This window comes from Falco rusticolus, chromosome 10, assembly GCF_015220075.1.
Source record: "Falco rusticolus isolate bFalRus1 chromosome 10, bFalRus1.pri, whole genome shotgun sequence".
NCBI lineage: Eukaryota > Metazoa > Chordata > Aves > Falconiformes > Falconidae > Falco > Falco rusticolus.
Window position 1 is genome coordinate 10926202 of NC_051196.1, and position 18000 is coordinate 10944201.

The window sequence follows — 18000 nt, forward strand, 5'->3', positions numbered from 1 at the left end:
ATTTATAGCTTTATGGCATACTTGTGGTTTTGAGTCTCTTACTGTGCTTTTAGTCTGAGGACTTTTGAATGCAGACAGATGCTTTGTTGCTGCCAGTAGGAAAGAGAAGAGCCTTTCTAAAACCAGCAGTCTTAGTAAGAATTCCATGACTAAGGTTCATACTAGTCTGACCTTTCTTTAAACTGTGTACAGCAGTCTTTTTTTACTATTATTATTTTTTATGAGATGAAAAGGATTGATACCTTGCTTCATGCTATGTGATTTACCATGATAAAATATCATTTTGCCTTGGGCTTTCTGCTGACTGTGCTGTAAGGCTTGTACCCCAAAATGTGTTTGTCAGTATGTATCACATCTCTTCTTATCTAGTTTGGTCTATCTGCCTATTTATGTAACTTTCTGTATCATCAAATGCTTATCAGCACAGGGATTCTGGCAAATTCCCTGTCACAGATGTATCTGCGCAAGAGTCCTGTGTTTCTCATCTCGTTTCTGCAATGATGTCACACACCTGTGTCAGGTTGTACCAGCTGCAAGTGTTAAGGATCTTGTAATTAGGTGAGGCTGTGCTTCCAAGGACAATTAGGAGTGAGCACAGGACTGTGAACACGTTTGATTTCTGATTTGTTTTGTTTTCCTTTCTATCTGTGTAATGAGAAAGCTCACAGTAGCAGGGAGATACTATATGAATGAGCTATATAAGTTTCTCAGAGAGCCTTGAGGATAGGGAACACAAAAGTGGTAACTGAGCACTTTTTCTCTAAAAATAAATTTCTGTGAGTAGCAACTCTATTTGTCTATCGTATATAAGGTGAAAAACTATCCTTTATGCAAGCAATTGGAAAGGAGAGAATTAAAAACCAAATAAGAGTGTAAGGCGTGCTTGACTAGTCAAGATGTAGAATAGGATGCAGCAATATGTATATGTCAACAAAAGGGTGTAAAAATGCAGAATTCTGTAGTGGAGAGAAGTCTGATTGCAGCTGGCTGACTGCAAAACTCATCATGAATAGTGGGAAGTATATGATCCAAGCAGGTGGTGAGTAAAAGAACCTGAGTGACAATTCTGTTGTTGAGTTTGTAGTGGATCGGAGCCCTGCTCGATGGCAGAGGCACTGTAAGCATTTGCTAGGCCACTTCAGTGCGGGGGTTTTACCCTGTTGCTTTCTCTTGTGTATGTTTTACCAGCTGCAGGATCAAGAGGAATAGAATGGCCAGATATCTTTGGGTAAGGTATCTCTGTGATTGTGTTTGGGTTTTGTGTGGTGGTGGTTTTTTGTTTCAGTTTTTTTCTTTTTTTCCCAAACTTCTTTATTCTGTTTTATTACTAATTGTACTTAATATCTAATCCCTTAGTCTTCTGCAAAGAATAAGCAAAACTGGTATTGAATGTGTTTGGGGGTTTTGTGTTTGTTATTTGCCTTATTGGGGAAGTCCTGGGCTTGCATTTTTCTAGGTCTTGGTTTTTATGTTTCTTGTTGCTGTTTGTGTCTTTTTGCTAATCTGTTTTGCACTGCAACCCCCAGTTCTCGTGTTACATTCTAATGTTTTTCTCCTGTGTTTGTTAGCATTGCGCTCCCTTTAATGCATCTGTGAGTTTGACCTATAGCTCTCCTGTTGCTGTTCAGCTTCTCTCACTTCTTATTTTCCTCAGAATCATGGGCTCTGTCTCCATGATCTCATTCAAAACACCTTCACACATTTATGTTCTCAAATGCTTTATTAGTCGGGTCCAAAATAACTCTCTCTTCTAGATCTTTTTTTTTTTTTTTCTGTCTTCTGAAACAAAAGTTTTTCTCTGTGTATTTTATGGTGTGTTTTTTTTTTTTTTGTTTAGCCTGTGCCCAGACATATGTTTAGGATGCAAGGACTTACATCAACATTTGTGAATCTTTTAGAGATACTTTTCAAGTCCTATTCACCACAAAAGAACCTGTTTATTTACTACACAATTACAAAGAAGAACTGGTATCTAGGGCTTTCAGGTGTCCTGATGATCTCTTGGTTTTCCTTTATTACTATCAGCTGAGATTGATTAGGACAAGGTGAAATTAGTCCTAACTTTCCACAGGTTTGTTATTTGCATGCTGTTTGCTCCCTGTGGCCTACCAGAGTCCTGCAGCTCGTCATTTCCATCTCTGTATTACTGCAGTATTCTGCCTGAAGTGAATATGTGGATGAAAGATGGCAGGAGAATGAGGGTAAGGGACATAAGGAAGTCTGAAGGTGTGCAGGTGTCTGGGAACGGGCAGTGAACTTTAACTTGAGAAACCTGAAGCAGTTTCTCAAAGAAAAAGCTAGTTCAATTTTTATCTAGTATGTTGTAAATGTGTGAGTGATACTTGATAGGGAAGTGGGAGAAGACAGAGAATCTCTTTAACTGTATGGTTTGCGAAAATAAATCTGCTTGCTGGAGATTAGGAGGGCATTGAAAATACGATTATATGTGCTGTGGGCTCCAGTAGGTTTCCTGAGCTTGGCTGAGGAAGAAAGCACAATCCTCCTGAGATTCTGGAGGACTGGAATAGAGACTTGCTGATACAACATAAATATTTGCTTCAAAGTACTGCTGATGAACCGTGGAAGGATGGCTTTCAGATCACAGGGAGTTTTGCCCCATGTGTACTGAAGTTAGATTACTGCCCCGGTCACGTGTGAGTTGTGGTATACTCTCTGTGCTTCCATATAGGAGCCTTTCTTGCCTGTGTTTTTCCCTTCTTTAAAATAAAGATTAGCAACATCTGTCACAGTGAATGCTTTGTTAAAAGGAAGGTTGTGAACTGGCACCTGTAGTGAAGCTGTATTGGTAAACAAACTACCCAAGTCATTAAGCTTTAGTTTTGGGGAGCCGATTGTCTCTCTAGCATTGAGCAATTTTCTTACAGTTTTTAGGGCTTTACTTGCTATGATATGACTTTGATACACTTGTTAGGAGAAGCATGTAAAGGTCACTTGTCTCCTTGGAAACCAGAAGATAAAATTACTCTAGTTTTATCTGTTGCCTGTATTTTGGTATAAATATTTTTTTGTTTCCCAAGGGATAGCTACCTAGGTATGGAGGCATTAACTATTTTGTAATGATTTTGTGTTCTGCTAAGGCAAGGGGGTCTTACAGTGGGCAAACAATAACAGCACTCTCAATTGACCAGCTCTGATACACTGTCTGCCTCAATCACCTTGCTTTCTAACTAGAAATCAAGGCATTACAAGGTGTTCCCTTCGCCTCTTCCTCCTGACAGTTTGTGGGGTTTCTCTGCCTTTTGTCCAGCCTTCTCTTCAGTGCAAGGTTGTTTCTATGCAAATATTTAAAATAAAAGCCTTGTAGAATATGTTCTTTCTATAAAACTTGGATGGCTAATGGTAAAGAGCTCATTTATAATATATGTCACTGAGGTAGTTCGTATTCCCATGGAGATACTAATGCTGCGCTGCAAGGAGAATGAACATGGGAAGGTGCTAAGAGTCTGATGACTGTAGGTCAGAAGCACTTAGCAGATGTAAAAGAGGAGCTATGTTCTCGTTGAAAGATAGATACAGTGTGACAGGTGATTTTTACTAATAGCGTGGTAACAAGTGGCAACCAGACAGATGCGGTCTTGGGAGTTTTTGTCTCAAAGCATCTTTATTTACTAGAATATTTCTTGTACATTGAAGTGTTTAACGCAGGGAAAACTGACCACCTGCAGTGAGCCTACTTGGGATTTGATCTGTATCACAACTATTGACCTTATGATTTGATTTTAGGCATGAGAAAGATGATAGTATAATAGGAATGTTCTCCAAAATAATCTGTACATAAAATACAGTCTAATACATGTACTCTAATATAATTGTTTCTGCAATACAGAAAAAGTCAGCATTTCATCCTTTGGTCTATCTTTTGATTCTTTTCCAGTTGCCAGTTATGACATCTTACATAGGTAACAGCAAAAACTCGAGCTTCTTAACTCCTAGTGTCCTTTATACCGTCCTTTGCTTATAGAGGGATACCACAAGGTTTGCTTCAGCGCTCAGCTTTTAAGAGAACTAGAAGAAATCCATTTCCAAGACTGAACAGAGCAGTGTATTGGTATGGGTTTTGACCTGTGAAAGGTCTAGGTGAACAAAAATCTACTATCAATTGAAGTTGATCAGAGGAATCGAATGCTAAGACAGTTTGAAAGTCCTTTGGTTGAACAAATTAGCATCAAATGTGTGTATCTGTGGAGGAGGATGTATTTTGTTTTTTCTTCAAACAAATTGCTAAACATTCTCTATAGAAATAGCTAGTTTCATTGCCAGGAGTGCATTGCACCATTCTAGAACAGCAGCTATGTTTATGCTGTCCCATGTGACTCTGGAGATGACTTTATTTCACACACTGCTTTTTATTCTGGGCTAAGGCTGTCCAACTGGCGGATCTTTTCTCTAGAGCTATTAACAATTTTGTAATTAGTATGGTATGACAATCCACATTGTCTCCAGTGGAAAATGCAGTCTCCAAGGCTGCTGTTATGCTAAATTTCTGAGCTACTAAAAAATAAGGAAGAATTGCCCTGCTGGTAAAATGTGTGCTTCCTTTCCGCTCCTTTTGTGCCTTAGTTTTTATGGAGCTCTCGGAGACTGTTGGTGTTGATGGAACTGGAGCACACCGCTTCCATCAGTGTTCTGATTCTCTTTCCCAATTTTCTTCTGGTCAGCCAACTTTCTCCTATCGCTATGCCAACCAACTGCAGTTTGTCATCAAAGATCTTGTGATTGTGTCCACTGAATGATGAATTTGGAAGTTCAGGTTTTGCGTTGTTGGGTTCTGGTTTGAGCAGGTTGCTGTGGAGCTAGAAACAGTTTGACTGAAAGTGAAGCTGGGCGTTTGGGTGCATTGTGTGGCAGACATTAGGTGGCAAGAAATTGTAATGGCATTGGAATGGTTTGTATACATGTTGTTTCAGTGACTTTCCAGCTCAAAGCCTGATTTTAGATTACTTTCATGTACATATGTCCTGATAAACAATGTCTGGAGCCTAGCTTTCAGTGCTATGTTGATACCCCAAAGGGAAGCTTATTGTAATCTGAAACAAAAATATGAAGTAAACTACTTGGTGTCAATGTAAAGCTTGTTAAGGGGTTTGCAGGTGTTCAAATTAAATGCAAATAGGGACTGGTGCCCATTTCTCCAAGGAAAATTTAATGTTCTGCAGTATTTTTCTGTGGTTAACCATTGGGAACTTTAAAGTGACAGGAATGTGCATGATGAGTAAATTGTGCACAGTGGCAGTCTTCTATTACTTATATGGAAAAGTTACTACTGTTTCTTTTTCCTGACTGATAATATAACACGGAATTACCAGTTATGTAGCACTGAATGTAGAAAAGCTATGCCTAGAACGTTTCTTAATTTTTATTTTTAGCCCCATATACTAGGAGATTTTTTTTAAACTGCCTGTTTGTAGTGTTCTTTGATGTTTTAACTGGGTTTTGTATGGAAATACTTCTATTTAAAACAATCAAAATGGCTGCTGGAAACACAACCACAGGGGAACCTTAGGTGTAAGGTAGCAATCCTGGTAATAGTGTCAATGCTTAGCTTAATTTCTTTAGCTTAAAAAAAAAAAACAAACCAAGCCACCAAACAATCCTTAAGAGTCTAAGGGAGTCTGAAGGTACTGAGTGTTTTGGAATAATTTAACAGATTTAACTGTTTTAGTATGACAGAGAACCTTCTCAAGAAAGTAAAATGATTCTGCATTATGAATGATTGCAGAAGATATCTACAAACACTACTGATTGTCTGTATTGCACTTCTCCTTCATTTAAAGTTTTTCTGATTCTACATCACAAGGTTGTAACACTCGCCAAAGCAAAAAACAGTTTAATGGGAAAAGCAATTCAAGGGCTAACACAGCTTAATGTTTGTAATATAAATTACAAACTTAATATTATATTGTGACACAGCTAGCTAGTAGAAAGTTAAATGGTGAATTGGTTTGCCTTTTTTTTTTTTTTCAGAGAGTTCTGTTCTATTAAATGCATGGCTGCTGTGGTATGAAGAAAATCTCAAGTACGTTGCTATCTAAATCTCTGTTTGAAACACGGCTCTGACTTTCAGTGAATGAGTGACTAGTGTAGTAGCATATTGGATGAGCAAAATTGAAATAATGAACAGAATTACCCAGATGAGAATTCTTTTTTGGATAACTAATCATAGTGTACACTTTTGGTGAAGCTTTGATAAGCATCTTCCATTGGCTAATTTGTTTAATGTGTTAATATAAAGCCTATTTATGTATGTGTAAACTTGGATGCAAATTAATAGGTAGATGATCATCATACCTTAGCTTATTCCATACCTTACCGGTACTATCTGTAAGCTTTGCTTATTTATTCTGTAAGGTGGTCTGTATTTAGCTACTGTAAGTATTTTTTAGGAAAACTCCACTAGAACTTTGACATGCAGCACAACACTCTAACAAGCAAATGAAACTATCTAGAAGCAGAAGAATAGGACATACATTTGAAAGTCAAAGCTACTTTCCAAAAGACACTTGAATTACTACCAGAAAATACATTGTCATGCATTTGGATGAAAACTAACAAAATTTGAAAAGCTTAATTTTAGTAACAGAGTCATCGGTAAATGGAAAAAGTTAGGAGCAAGTGCCTAAGTGTCAAGTTGTCCAGAGATGCTTACTTTTGTGTCCTTGTAGGCAATGTGGTGTTAAGGGTCTATATAGCTTGGTGAATGATGCTGGCAGTTAACCTGTGTGGGGTTTTGCTAGTCTCAAAAACAAGCCTTTGAATTTGATAGAGTGATTTGCTGGGCAAATATATCCATATTACCTGCAGACATGACAAAACTTGAGTGCTTTGATGCTTATTTTTTTCCCCAAAGAGTAACAGAATGGAAACCCTTAATTTGGATATATAGTGTCAGTGGCAATGATATTGAAACCTAGCAGAACTGGTTTGTAGTGGTGACTTTAGCTTATATCTTCTAGTGCTTAGGAAACTAGCGGTGATTGTAAAATGAGAGATTATATATTGGCACTCACATCTGAGGAAATGTCATGGAGATATTTGTGAAAGTAACAAATCCAAAGGCAGCCAGTTGCACAACTGAAGAAAGAGGCTGAGGAAGCTTATCAAGACAATGCAATAATAAGCAGAAGTCTGCATGTAAATATTGTATAGTCCAAATAAAGCTGGAGTAGCCATAGATGAAGTCTTATGTGCAGAATTTACAGGGCCCAGGGTAGAGTCTTATCTTTTTTGGACTGTCTGGAAAGTAATATCAAAAGCTCAAAACCGTTTTGGTTTTGTTTTCCCCAAGTATTTTGTGCAAACTACTATAAAGGCACTTAAATGCCTGTATCAATTAGATTTTTCTCTGTGGAAATTGGAGGAGACTGCTGTAGGAAGTGAACATGAGAGAATTTTTTTTCGTTCTTCAAAAAAACCACAACATTGACTTGTTGCCCTTTCTGAGTCAGCTATATCACTCCATGTGATTTAACTCAGCTTTCATGGAAATAAGTTGTGAATTGTCTCACCCTTTCCCAGTCACTACTAAAAAAAATTAATGCTTCAGGATTGCTCTAACAAACCCTTCCTGGAATAACTAATACCAAAGTGGTTAGGTAAAGACTGTTTTAATTTTTCTGATTAATACTGTCAGGTTTTTAGACCTATTAGGTCTAAAAAAAAAGCTGAATGGGTGTACTAAGGGGAGCTAATGTTGCATAACAAAACTTTGCTGGCTATAGGTGGTCTGATGTTCCTTCATTTCCAGATAAAACCTTACTTTACCTATATGCATCTCGGATTTTTACCCACTTTCACTTTGTGTCTATGGCACTGGTATGAGTATTTAAGAGCAGAAAGCAAGCAGAATTAGTAATGGATTTTTTTAAAGTTACATAATAAAAGGTACTGAAATGATAGCTTGATTTTTCAGTTGAAGGTAAAGTTTATATAATGCAGCTCTACTTTTGTTAAGGTATTTATTTGAAGTTAGCATTTTATTACTTGTGATAGATCTTTGGCTTGTGGAGGATCTCTGCAGCTAGATGTGTCTTAATAAATATGTTGTTCTTTGGTATGCATAGTTATATTAGCAACTAACTGCAGCATGGTTTAAAATATTTTTATCACACCCAGAGGAAACTGGGAAAAGAAGCTGGAAAATAAAATCAAACCCAAATATTTTGTTCTAATAACAATGCTTAGTTTTCTGAAGAATTCATAAAAACTCTGGAACTGGGTTGTTCTAAATACTATATGCACTAAATACTGGAAGTTATTTACATGAGTCAAGGCTGTATGAAGCTTCTTATTAGCAAGGTGGCATTTTCAATATAAAACTTTTTTTTTTATTAGGATTTTTTAAATATTTTGTTAGCCTAACACTTAGTATTTGCAAAACCTCTTTCAAAAAGCTTTCCCAGGAAACTGCAAGTGATCTCACTTTCCAAAATGCTTGAGTAAATTAAAATGTAAAAATTGATGCAGAATTTCCTGTTTCCTGTGTAATCAATGTAAATGTGTAGGAAAGGTAGTTTGGGAAGCCCTTGTTCTGTGGAAAGATTTTTACTGTGTATAAAAGTTGGTGACTTTGACAAACTATTCATAGTCCAAAGGGCTCCTGAGCATATGGGTATTTTTAATCTGGTCCTAGGGGATATGTATGGAGTGTTAATGGTGTCTGAAATGGGTACATTTGTATTATTTCAGCCATCGCCTGTTATTTAATTTGCATCATTTGATGCTGCAACGTCTGTTACATTCTAAACCGACCAGATCTGTAACTTTTTGTTTTTAAAACAGTGTTTATATAAATAATATATTGTTAGGTCACTCATTTAATATTTTTTGCAGTTTACTTGTTGCTGCTGCTAATAGTGCCAGGAGAAGATAATTTACCATCTGTTATATATATCCTATTGACCTATGCTGGTTTTACAGAAACCGAAGCAGACAATTTGTCAAGCATATTTAGTGCAGTGCACTAAGGCTAAAGAAGAATGCTGAAGTTTTGCAGTTTCTTAGAAACATTAGGCTGACCTTGCTTGTTGGCTTAAAAAGAAAAGACTGGTATGATTGCTGCATTAGGTTATTGAGGCTATTTGCTAGGATCTGTTTTGGGGTAGTAAAAAAAGTGCTAGACTAAGATGCAATGTAAGAAGCAATAGAAGTACTGCTTCTACTTCTATTTAAGTATTTTTGTGGGGAAGAGAGAAAAAAGACATGTTCAAGAGGATGCTGGGAAACAGTCAGTGTGTTAAGATATCATCCAGTGGCTTTTGCCTTGCCACATACAAACAAATGTGGCAACAATTGCTATTATTTTTGCCATGTAACTCCAGCCTCCTGGCGTAAGTATGCTTGTGACCTCCTATAATTTATTGTGATAAGTCAGAAATCATTAGATAAGAAATGTTTGGATTTTACTTAGACTAAATCTAAGTAGTGCTTTCCTGGAATATGATAAAGACATCCAACATCTGACAAACATGGATATGAAAAGTAATCAAATATTAGAGCTTTTGCTGTAGAGTCAGGGAAAAGATCTTAAAGACTAGGATAATTTCCTGTAATTTCTTTTTTTATGATGAATAAAAAAGGACCTTCATTAAAGTGTGTTGTGTATAAAAATGAAACCTTCCTATACAGGCAGTTGGATGCAATATGCAGTAAATTGGTAGTAAGAGCTGAGAGTTATCAGATTAAATGCTGCTCTCCATCCATTACAAGGAAATTAGTCTTTTTTTTTTTTTTCTTTTAAGGCAATATCAGAGCCAAACATTAATGACTGCTCTTAGACATTCAGAAAGCAGAATTTAAGAAATAGCATATGATAGCTATGTTGGCTTAAAAGTACATGAAGTCCTTGGAAAAATTTCTTCTTACCTAATTCGCTTCGGAGCCGTTGGCAGCAGCTGTGTGGGATACAAGTTGTAGAAATCTACTGGGACATAAATACTTAGATGCTAGAATTTTTCCTGAGTTTTCTGTTTATATTATTGTCAATTCCACCAATTTGTATGGCAGCTTATTGAATCACAGAATAAGAAGAAAGGTGAGGGTTTTTAATAGTTTCCAAACGTGCCAGGTTTGTTATTTTTTTAATAAAGCACTGCCGTGCTGGACACTACTGTTATGTTTTAAAAGCATACATAATTTGAGTGCACGTGAGCAAGAAATTGTATTGACATTAAAAAAAGAGCAGAACTTTTGAGCCCTAGCTGCAAACTTGCTATCTTTATATAAAGTAATTTTTTAAGGGCTAGGTGGAGTCCTTTGACTCCATTGCAACTTGAAATGTTTTCCCCCTCCAAGAGGTCTGAGAGGAAGTTGCTCCTCAGGACACAAACTCTTCTTTCTTTGCCCTCTAGAGCTCCTCTGTTAAGAGTGTCTTTGCTGTAAGATAAAAGGGGTAACTTCCAAAGTGTTGCAAAATTTATCCTGCGTGCGTAGCTGTGTTTTCTCCTATTCCTCAGCAAAGCTAGTCACGTAGCCCCTGCTCCTCACATGTGAACTCAGAGCCAAGCATGTCCTGAGTGGGCACAGTCAATACATTACATTTCTCAAAATGCTCATCTTAAGGTTTGAGAGTAGTAAAAAGTGCCCTCTGCATGCTTTTTCTTTGTTCAAGCCTAATAGTGAGATCCAGCACGAGTCAGAGTTATGATGTTGAAGAGATGATGCTACCAGTAATTGAACTGAAGGCTTTAAATTGAGAAGTAGCACAAATGTGTTTCTGATTTTGTGGTTAAGATGATCTGGGAGAGAAGTAGAGTTCCGTTAAGCTGTGGGAATAGAAGGGTGCTGCTCAACTGGTCAGCTCTGCTCTGGGCACAGCTGGTACAAAGATTGCATCTGGGTGGGAGAAGTGGCTAAGACTTTCACACTTGGGTCTCTGTACACCGGGTGAAGCCTATTGAGAGCAGGATGGTTTGGTAACTGAATTTATCTTCTGATAGCTGTTTTGACCAGACTTAATACCTCCAGTGCTGTTTGTCTTCTGCATGAGGCTGTACTAAAATTGAAATGTATAGAGGTGCAGTTGTTATTGTGGAATGCAACCAAGCCTTTCAGAGTTCTAGGAGCATCTGGATGATGACCTTAGTCATGTGGTTCTGTTTTAGGTAGTCTAGCAAGGGGTTGGACTTGATGATCCTTATAGGTCCCTTCAAAATTGAGATATTCTATGATAACGTCAGTTTCTAGTATTTTTTTTTTCTATTTGGCAATGCTGCTTTTCCTGGGGCTTTGATATGAAGTTCCGGGGCAATACTGTTACAACAAAGGTTTGGAGCTTTTGAGGTTGTTTTGTTTTGGCTTTCCTTTAGGCTAGTTAATTACATTGTGGTATTTACTATTGCAGGATGCAATAGAGGGCAAACTAAGAGTTCAGAAAATAATTTGGTATAATTATGGAGAAAAAAACAGAGCCAGAGTGTGTAGTAGCCTGGTCATCTAAGGTTCAAGAGGCTTCTAAACAGTGGATTTCTAGAAACAAGTAGAATATGTGAGTAGAACAACCTTGGGGTTTTGTACTCCCACCCCCCCAAAGACGTTCTTGGTCTTTGTCAGAAAGTAACTGATGAAAATAGGTATACTTCTGTTCTGAGGCATTTATCTGTTCCTATGTCCGGTCCCAGCTGGGCTGCCAGGGTAGGTGTGAATGTCCTCTTTCCAGAAGCAAATTTGAGACCTGAATCTACTGGATTTGAAAGTGGAAGGTATAACCAGAAAAGGACAGTGAGGGGGAGGAAATAAAAGTCATCGGCATTGTAGTGGCATTTATGCCACACTTTCCAAGGCTGTCCTCTCTAGACAAAGCCATCTATCTGGCAGGCTCCAGACATTCTGCATCCTGCCATCTGCTACAACTGGTAAAGTTAGAACAGTTTGTCCATTGATTATGTCTTATTTTGAAACATACTGATGTGTTTGAGACAATTTGCATAAAATGGCATCCATGTACAAAACTTGGTAGCTCTGAGCCAGATGCTTTTTGAAATTATTTACAGAATATTTGCTGAATAATTTTGGCAAGGGAAATTCTGTATGACCTGCTTGTAAATAACTCATGACAGTACATCTTGTTGAGCATTTGAACTATCTGGGTTAGAAGTAAAATCATGTGTTGTTCCTCATTGATAGGATAATGTGTAACTCTTAACAACTGCAAACATGAGGTAGTGTTGCTTGTTTGCTACCATTTTAAGACTGTTGCTTGCAAATAATGTATTTCTGTATTGTCAGCGTTCTGTACCTCCGCCTTCAAAAATGTGGTATTACTGTTAATAATTCAACTTATGAAAGAACACTGAAATAACTATGGAAACACTTCTTGCAATGTGTACTGCCGCCTTATTTTTATTATCACCCTGAATATAAACACCTGTATTATTTCTGAGCAAATATAATTAGATGTAACAAAACCTTGATAGGAAAAATCCCTGTTGCTTTTCTTCTCCTATTCTACATCATCAGCTTCTTTCTCTTCTTACCCCACACATCTGAAATGACTTTCTCTTCCTGCGCTGCATGTGCAAGAAGGATTTAGGAAATCTCTGCCTTTGAGGCTGACTTGCACAGGAATCTTCAGTGTCCATCTTTAGAGGTCAGAGATTTTTGAATCGGATATCTGCTGGACTATTAAAAAAAAATTCTTCCTGGTGAGCATTACTATGCCATCAGGCTAGGAATAATTTAGTAATCCATGTTTTCTGTAGATCTTTCCTTTTCTTTACCTACTTCTAGCACTGGAACTGATGAAGGCACTGGGACCACGTGTCTCTAAAATGTCAGTTTGCAGGAAAAAAACCCAAAACGTTATGGTCAGAAAATACTAAGTGATGCTAAACCATGTTCTAAGCTGTTTCTGTCTTAAGGTAGTAAAACATCCCCTGAGGAGTGTGCGAATTCCCACTTAGGCTGGAGAACTATTATGAAAACTATAACTATATTTAAAACCACTTTGAATCAGTGATGCTAGTAAGAACATAAACCAGCTACCAACACTATTACAGGCAGCAATTTCAATGGGGGAGATGAGAGAATAATGCACAGAACATTTTGTTCCAGTCCTTGATTCTAGCTACCCCTGCTCTTAATAGTCAACAGTGTTACGTTATCAGAGGTTGGGACTGTTGCATTGATATCCTGTGGCAGTATGTGTATTTAAAAGATGGAGTACATTGAGAGAAACTACTAAGCAACATTTCCAGTTAACAAAGGAGAGATTTTGCTTCAAGTTGTTGTACACTTGTAAGAAAGTTAAGAACTAGCAAGGAGAGTAAATTTTCTACCTACACTCTAGTGGCTTTCATGCTTTTTTTTTATTATTTATACCTCATGAATATTCCAATGCAAGTAGTCTGCTTATGAACATATGGGTGGGAAAGATAGATGTTGTAAGAAAGAAGATTTTATACGCTGTCTCATTATTATAATTATTCAAAGGACAATGTTTTCATATAGAATAAGTTTCAGTAAAGAATTTTAAACCGGGTGAAATAATAAGCAAGAATTAACATGGAGGTAATAATCAGATGGCAAACAAGTCCTGTCACATTTTTTTGTAAAAAACAATATAAAAAAATCTGAAAATGTGATCAGGATATCTGGGCCAGCGTTTTTCAACAGTACTGTTGACACAGTGTCCATCAAGATTGTTTGTTTACTGTGGAAATCCTTTACAAAAATAAATCATTGGGGGAAAAAAAGCAGATAATGTTTTTGCTGGGTATGCTACAAGACAGCTACAGTGAACTTGGTATTTCACTTGGGACAGGTAGAGTTCATCTTAACAGCCACTTCTTTCTTTCTGGGTCAGAGCCCATCAACTGATGCACAGTCGTGCAATTCCTGTCGCGCACAGCATGCTCATCGAGGGGGAGGGAACCGTGGGAACTGTGACCCCTCTGAGGTGGCTGAGGAAAAGGGAAGCCTAGGGGAGCTGAACCCTTGCTGCCATAAGGTACTGTTGGGGCATTTCAAATTAGTGGTATTTTAGATACTTAAAACTCCCAAATGATATATTCTGTGTGAGTAAAATATCAGTTGTTTTCTATATCCCATTTTGCAATGTTGTGAGGGCTGGAACTGCTGTGACTAATGCGATATAAAATGAACCCATTTGGGACTTTAAGAATCTCATGACTTTAAACCCATCACTTTGTTGTGTACATCATTTTCAGTCCTGCAGGAGACATAGTTGGATTGAAAATACTGCTATTTGGTGCTAGGGTCCTGACTGAAACATCTTTGTTTGAATCCCTTTGTTTTACCCATGTGGTACCTGTTGCAACATGGAGATTTAAAATCAAGGATGCTTCAGATTACTGGTTTTCTTTTTGTTGGGTTGTCCCTGTCCCCCCTGACCCCCCCATGGTAAGGAAACCATTGCAGTATTTCTGAAATCTCCACTTAATTTTGCATCTCCACAGAATCTTTGTTCTCTGTTCCTGCTGGCCCTGTGGAGCGTGATGTTTCCTGGGGGAGCGGGTTAGTGCTTACATGAGAGAAGGAAGCCACTGGCTTGTACAGAAATGAGGAATGTGTAAGCTAATTCTTCTAAGAAATAAAAATAATAATTAAAAAAGCATTAAATTCCAGCAAAGTTTGTGACTGTAATAATTCTGTCATCTGTTAAGATCTTCAGCCCTTGCTGTGAGCACTTGTACCAGTACCACTCAATATACTGAATATTTTCTTGTTATATGCTGAGTAAAAAAAGGCAGAAAATGTGTGTAAGTTAATTTTGTTTAAAGTAAGGGATTATATCACAGGAACTCCAAAGGTCCCTTTCAACCTTAAAATTGTTCTGTGATTTTTGCTTTTGGTTGGATACATTAACTGAAAGAAATGCTGGCTGTAGTCATGTGTGCGGTGTGTCCACAGGCTTTCTGTAGCATTTCAGGGACTTCTTACATGCTTTCTGAGAGGCATCTAACATTTATCAGCAAGTAAAAATTACTCACTGGGGCCTTTTACCCACTAATGCGAAACACTTATTTGAGAATTCCAAAGCCAGTTTAAAATAAAATCAAACCAGTTCTGCCAGCGATCATCTTCTCAGATCATTAGCTTACCAAATCATAGGCTTCTCCACAGAATTCTGCAGCTCCATCTCGAATACATTTGCATTACCTGTGAGTGTCCAGATGAAGCTACTCGTGAATGATCATCCATCCAGCAGCCAGATGGGTTTGGAAAAGGGCCTTTTAGAAATGATTGTCTTTTGTTTAGGGATAGAAACAGGCATGCAGCTTTTTGCGTTAGTCTCCACTGCACTGTTCTAATTTCTCTGTTGGTTCAGTCCGGGAGGGTTGTCAGCAGTTGCGTTGTGGAAGATAGTCCTTTTTTAATTAAGCTGCTCCATGATGCAAAGACACTGCGTACTGAGATTCCCTGGTAAGAAATGTACTGTGAAGCTAGCTCCCTTTCCATGCTGTGCAGAAGAGTGTGCGTTTTGTCTAATGCCTCATCCTAATGACTGTCTGAGTGAGGCTGCTGTGGCCAGCCCTTGGGGAATCCTTCAGTAGGAGCGTATGGTTGCGATTCCCAGAGCTGGAGCTCCTATATGATGCTGCATTGGTATGAAGTAATCATAATGTTTACACAATGTTATCAGCACTCTGAAAGTGGTATTCCTTCGTCTAAGAGCAAGAAATAACCAACAGAGAGAACAGGTAATCATCTGCTAAGCTATCATTTGGCAGTTGTAAAGCATACTCAAACTTAATATTTAGGATACACTGTAAAAACAAATAATGCTATAGAATACTTTGGTTAGGTGGAGTGAAAGTAATACCACGTTTGAAATCTCTTGGCTTTCCCAGGGGTAAGCAAGTGCTCCTTTCTGTATTTATAATAGTACATAGACTGTACTTTTGTGTTTTATGGGGTTTTTTTTAAGTTATGCTTCTCTTTTTTTGGAGATTGATATACACAGACAGAAAAATATTTTAAGCTGCATCATGGTTTTGTGCTAGATAAGCAGTTTAGTGCTATGGGCAAGAAAGAATGCAGGTAAAGAACTTATGTTTTCATGGTTTCTTATTTTCTGTCACTTCTGCCAGGCTGCCCTGAGATTCAAGGAAAACCTTTCAGGTATGAACTATGGGAAGCAGCTCCTGTCTCAGAGAAAGAGATCTAACTGGTACCTGGCCTTGTTCCAAAAGGAAGAAAGAAATTAGCAGTGGTGAAATGGTGACTGTGTATGTCCTTACCACATAGCAGTTTGAGGTGTCCAGGTTTTCATAAAGGTTATCCAGATATGTGATCAAATTTATATAAAGCTGTGGTTCACTTCTGAATGTGTGTACTTATTCTGGAAAAAGAAATAATTTGTGAATGAAGTTTAACATTACCTGATGACGTGTTTCTGGTTGTGAAATCCCTGTGCCTTACCTTATAAAAAAAGTGGCCAGTTGCAGACAAATAAAAAATGTTTTGACTGTAAATGACAAATACTTTTTTATTTTTTCATCATCTTTCAAGGAAAATTACATTTATTTTAGCATCAATAAATTCAGTTTACTTGTGTTCATCTCCATATTTGAGAAGCATTATAATGTGGAAAAGAGTGTATCAAAATCAACCAGATACACAGTCCTTTCCAGTTGCATAAACTTAGTTATCTTCTTGTCTGATACAGTCAGTCAAACTCACATTTTTTTTTTTTTTTTTTTTCTTTTGGCAAGCATCCCTGTTCTCAGGGGTATATTTCTGGTGCAGGAGGACAGAGGCTTGTTTTCCAGTGGGCAGTACCTACCACAAGTGTAATTTCCCAAAGCAGCATTGAGCCCTCATCCCACGGGAGGGGAGCAAAATGGATTTGCTGTATGGGATTGTTGAACATACCTATTCCTCTGCAGGACTGTTGCTGGTATTTTAGAGGTGGAAATGACCAACAATGAACTTGTAAACCCTCCACTTCACCCATCTCAGGAGGTGGAGCTTGGTCTGTGGGAACCGTATGTTCACACCATAGCTTGTATATCTTGTATTGCAGCTGGTTGTTGAATTAGCTGTTGATGCAGGCATGAGAGCTGCTGGCTCTGTCCCACACCTGCCATGGTTCCTCTTGCTCAAGAAAAAGGCAGTTGCTGTGTTCTTAGCTAAATAATTGTGGCTTCTCCTCTGCCTCAGCCAGGTCCTTCCCTGGCTGCATTGCTTGCCTTAAATCCCAGAAACTGTCTGCTTTGCAGATTGGTTGGATGTGATTTGAGTTCTTTACAAAAGGACTCTTTGTTTGGTTTGGTATCTTCATTTTTATGGTTGTGCAGCTGTCACAGATGAGTGGAATGCACCTCACTCAAAAGAGAGAAGCAGCAATATATTTTAATGAGGTAAAAGATTTATTGAACTCTGTCAAATTATTTTGATGGGATTTAACAAAGTTTAATAGTGGTTTACCAAGGTTCAATAAGTTTGACAGCAAGAGCCACCTTATTAATTACTGCATGGAAAAAACATATAAAGGAAAATTAAGTTAGAATTGAGTTAGAATGCTTCACACAGAGGCCAGAGATGCAAAGGATAGGAAGACCCTCCCATTGAGTCATGAGGTTCAGAGCAAACCCCCTTGCTTTCCAAACTCTTTATGCAGCCTAGGTGCAGCTAGGTCCAATCTTCTTCTCAGACTTGGACAATGGTTTATGCCTAATGAAATTATCTGTACAATGTTTATAAGATATTGAGTAGCTACATGGATTAATAATGTTTCATTAGTAGTAATTCAGCATGCTATCAATCGCTTGCTGAAGAGGTGTCATAGGTAAAGGGATCTCTCTGCCTTGGGCAAGGAAGGATCTCAGTCTTGGGCAATAAAACTTAAACCTTGAGAGGCACCCCTGCTCAAGGGGGGAGTGACCTGGTGTGCCACCCAGCTGCAGTCCAGGGAGGGCTCAAACTGGGCTCATCCTGACAGTAACATTGATAGAGCGAAGTAGCTGGCTGCTAGTTAATAGTATAGATGAGATAGACATCTTGGGTTTAGCTCTGATATCC